Here is a 5112-nt window from a genome sequence, read left to right as displayed (position 1 = left end):
TGTGAGTGTGTGTGTGTGTGTGTGTGTGTGTGTGAGTGTGTGAGTGTGTGTGTGTGTGTGTGTGTGTGGGTGTGTGTGTGTGTGTCAGCGCTGGGCTGCAGTCGGACTCATTCAGCCGTGACTCTGGGCGACTGGAGCGACCCGTTAGATCCTGATGCTGAAACACAGATCATTTAGAAAGAGCTGCTGCAGGGCCGAGACACACTCAGGTGTGTGAGCGTCTTTACCTGATCGCTGCGACTCCTGTTACTATGTAGTACTGTAAACGCCCAGCAGGTGGCGCTGCTGTATGACAGAAATCAAGGAGTACTGTCATTATTAAAACACTATTATTATTATTATTATTATACATTCAATGCAGTCTAAGTGACTTTGGATAAAAACATCTCCCAAATGCATATATGTAAATGTATTATATTATGCATTTACTGCATTTACTGAATGTCATGAAGAACTGTTTGTTTCATATTTATTTCACATTAAAATAATTTAATATTCTAATTGTCACAATGCAAATGCAATGCTTACTTTTTCTAAAATCAGGTTTCATTTTCTTTGTGCCAAATATAATTGTATTTATTTTTTATATTTATTTCATTCATTTTATTATTTATTTATTATTATTATTATTAATGTAGCTTGAATGCAATGTAAATCACTTTGGATAAAAGCGTCTGCCAAATGCATGAATGTAAATGTGTTTTAGTATAATTTCTCTTTTATATGCTGGGTGAATGTCAATGAAGAAATGTCTGTCATATTTATTTCACGTTAAAGTCATGAGAATTTGTGGATTAAATATTTTTGTTAATTAATATTAATTAATATTATTATTATTTGTTACAAAGCAAATGCAATGCAATATTAATTGTTATAAAATCAGTGTTATTTTAATACAATTAATATAATGTTATAGTATTTTTTAAAATATTTTGTATTTTTATTTCCATTTTAATTTTAATTTTATTTAACATTTTACTAATTTTGTTATTTTTTTATTTATTTTATTTAATTTTTATTTTTTAAAGATGTCTGTATAGTTTTTATTAATTTTTATTTCCATTATCGTTATTTTAGTACTAAATTAAATGAAAATGAGATTTTTTGCCTTGGCAACTAGTTAAAATAAAATACGATTAAAATATTTTTTTCAATTAAACGTTTAAAATGTTATTCTATTTCAGTTAACAAGTATACATAAAATTATTTTTTATGGTTTTAGTTTTAGTTAATGATAATAACCTTATTAGTATTATTTTCTATGTGCAGAATATTTATTTCTTTATTTATCACCCATGTTTTGGACAATCTTAATGACATTCACCATGTTGCTACAGTGATTAATATGAATGAACCACCACCACAATCAAACAATGCCATATTAATTAAGAGTTTACAGTATGAACAATAACTATCTGGTACTCCATAGTTACCATGGTAAACGTCTATAGGGAAGAAATCCTCACTGTGCTCTATTTCTGATGTTTGGCACACAGGAAGCAGTATCTGGAGACACAGGAACAGGAAGAGCCGCTGAAGGCCAGTCAGCCGTCATCAGGCTGATCTGTAGACAGCACAGAACACGTGTTGAAGCGTCTCCTCTCTCTCTCTCTGTGTGTGTGTGTGTGTGTGTGTGTCAGTGTCTGCGCAGGGCCGAGATCCAGACGAGAGCCTGAGCTCATAGAGACGACCAGCTTCAGGAACAAGAACTCAGATTATGCAATGTTTTCCAATCAAACTCCAGTTATTGATGAACGTCCGTGGAAATTTTTTTACTGTATTTTAAATTTTTTAGTATTTGTACTTTGAAGTGTTTTTATTATCTTGATGCTTTTTTATGGAGGGCCAAATTACTCAATTAAATCATTAAATAAATGTTGAAATATATAAATAAATCGTTAAATACATAATTAAATAAATATTAATTATTATTAATTATTATTAAATTATTCATGTATTTATGTATTTATACATTTCATTTTCAGGGTTTCGGGACGTGCCGACAACCATAACCCTGCGTTTATTTATGTATTTAACGATTTATTTACTCAACATTTATTTCATGATTAATTTTGAGTAATTTGGCCCTCCATAGATTTGATCACAGAACAAACTGAGACAGACTCAATCCAGAAGAACTGACGCTTCAAGAAAGCTCCTGAGAAACTCTGCTCAAGTGCGCTGAGAGCAAAAGCTGCTTTAAACACGAAGGATGCTTGCACCAAATGTTGATTTCATTTAGTTAATAAAAGTGAATTGATAAAGAAAATCTATTTATGACATTATTTTTGACAGCATTCTCATTTTACAGCATTTTTACACAAGTGCCTAAAACTTTTTATAGTACTGTAGCTTTGCAGGAAGCTTTCTTGAAGCGTCTCGGAGACACAGTTCTTCTGGATTGAGTCTGTCTCAGTTTGTTCGGTTTCTTCATGTCCTTCCAGACAGACTCATCAGATCTCTGCGTGCGGCACAAACTAAAATCTCACTGCATTATTACAATTCATGGCAAAATGAGTGTTTGGAAATATAAACCGATATTTCCTACTGACACACTACAGCAAAAGATAGAAATAACTGACTTAAAACCAGTTTTTAGCTGCTGAAAATACTACTGTTCTAATAAACTTGGCCACCACTGTATCTCATCAACATTTATACATTTATGAGATTTAAAATTCCACAATATTTCCAGGTTCTTTAATAACTGTGGGAAACGTTTGGGGCGGTATAGGATTTTATCCATTTATTATTATTATTATTATTATTTATGTTTTTGAAAAGTTTGGGTTTGTGACTACATTCTTGCATGATCTTTCACTGTTTCACATATATTTTTTGCTTTTATATACACAACCATTCAAAAGTTAGGGGTCAGTAAGATTTTTTTTTTTAATTACTTATTAAAAATGCAGTAAAAACATTAATATTGTGAAATATTATTACAATTTCAAATAAGTGTTTTCTATGTGAATATGTGTTAAACTGTAATGTATTTCTGTGATGCGCAGCTGTATTTTCAGCATCATTCCTCCAGTCTTCAGTGTCACATGATCTTCAGAAATCAGTATAATATGCTGATCTGCTGCTCGAGAAACACTTCTGATTATTATCAATGTTGAAAACAGTCGTGCTGCCCAATATTTTTGTGGAAACTGATACATTTTTATTTTTCAGGATTCTTTGATGAATAGAAAGTTCAAGAGAACAACATTTATTTGAAATCCTTTGTAACATGATACATTTCTTTAATGCCACTTTTTTTCCAGTTTTCCTTTCTCTTTGGAGTGTTACAAGCTGTTCGTGAATAGATAAGATCCCTGAAGTTGCAAAGACTAAAGTCTCAAACCCAAAGAGATATCATTTATAAAAGTTAAGAGTCATCCACGCCCTCCTAAAACACCTCGTTTAAACACGCCCCCACGTCTACATCACTGTGTGGGAAGATTTGCATAACGTCCTCCCAAATGTTCACGCAAAGAAAGGTGTAACTTTATTGTTTCATTTCTCCGATCACAAATGCAGACATGGTTTTATGTTTACACGGCGCGATGCAACGCAACACATAGAAAGACAGTATAAGTCATTATAATCAGTAATTATATCTCCACTGGATGCAACGAATGCCTAATTTATAATGGGTTTTATTGGTTTTGTGTCGTCGCGCCGGGACATCACAGTATGGTAAGGGGCGTAACATTTCCGTCACACGCTTGAGGTATTCGGCCAATCACAACTCACTGGATAGCTGGCCAATCAGAGCACACCTTGCTTTTCAGAACGATGAGCTTTGTAAAAATCGATGCGTTTCAGAAAGGTGGGGCATAGAGGAGAAACAATAATGTACAGTATGTGGAAAATAATGTGTTTTTTGAACCTTAAACCGCATTAACACATTTCATTACACCAAATACACAAAATAATGTTCTTTTTAGCAGCATCATATGACCCCTTTAATTTAATGTGTCCTTTATGAATAAAAGCATTATTGTCTTAAAAAAAAAGAAATCTCGCTGACCCAGCAAAGGCTTTTACCCAAAGCAACTTATATTCCATTCGCATTGCATTCATTTTATCTGTTCATATGCACATCCTCAGCTCTATTCCTTGGGCTAGAACATTTTGTTTTCTTTATAATGATAATGATCACTTCCAACAGGTCAATATTCACTCATCGGCTCGGCTCTATTTTAAGCTTAGGAACAAATAACTGCTGACTAAACAGGAGAAATAAAGAGGCACTTAAGTAAAAGTCCAATGAATTAAATCTGCTGCATCAGCCGCTGAGAGCTTCACACAATCACTGGACATTAATGCCGTCAATAGCAATGCATCCCAGACAAAAGAGAAGAGAAGAAATACGAACAGAAAGACTAAAGTCAAATCAATCTCCCTTTGCTGAAGGAGAGGGTTTATTTCACAGGAAACACAGACATGCAACAAGATCATAACAGATTCATTAAGACACGTATCATAAAAGCCCTTGTATTGTTTCATCAAACAACAATTTGTCTGATATTTGAAATCAATTATGTTAATGTACATGTTAATTCTATTGCCTGTAAGAGTCTATGATATGAGGAACAAATCCATGCACTTTTATTTGACTTCAATGGTTCATATGAGGCCAAATGAAAAATAAAAATAAAAATCACATCTCATTAAAAATCTGCCCCCAGAAACGTACATTAACATCAACCACTTCACCATTTACCAATGTCCTCTACATATATATTCAGAAAGATCTCCGAGAAGAGCAGATTTGAGGTTGTGACACACTTAAATGTGTGCCAGCTACAAAATTATTCTCCTCAGAAAGCGTATTTCCTTCTGGGAAACAGCTCTTCTCGATCCTGCTATTTCAGTTCCATCAAATGCATTTCATTATAAAACGCTAATGAATCTGGGATGACGGATTTGGCTCGGATCAGCTCGTCAGTGGCTCTTTTTAGGTGACATATGGTCTGAAATCACCTGACTGATCCACCATCTCCACGTGACACTCTCACCTTCCGCTGCGATTCGCAACCAAAGCCAAAACACTAAACACAGATACGCATCTATTATGGCAAGCCGTTTTAACATTTAATCCTTAAAACATTTTCTCACGCT

Source organism: Sinocyclocheilus grahami, unplaced genomic scaffold (assembly GCF_001515645.1).
Source record: "Sinocyclocheilus grahami isolate Dianchi unplaced genomic scaffold, SAMN03320097.WGS_v1.1 scaffold1689.1, whole genome shotgun sequence".
In the NCBI taxonomy this organism is placed as follows: Eukaryota; Metazoa; Chordata; class Actinopteri; order Cypriniformes; family Cyprinidae; genus Sinocyclocheilus; species Sinocyclocheilus grahami.
The sequence above is the reverse complement of the archived record's forward strand: the minus strand, read 5'-3'. Positions refer to the sequence as shown.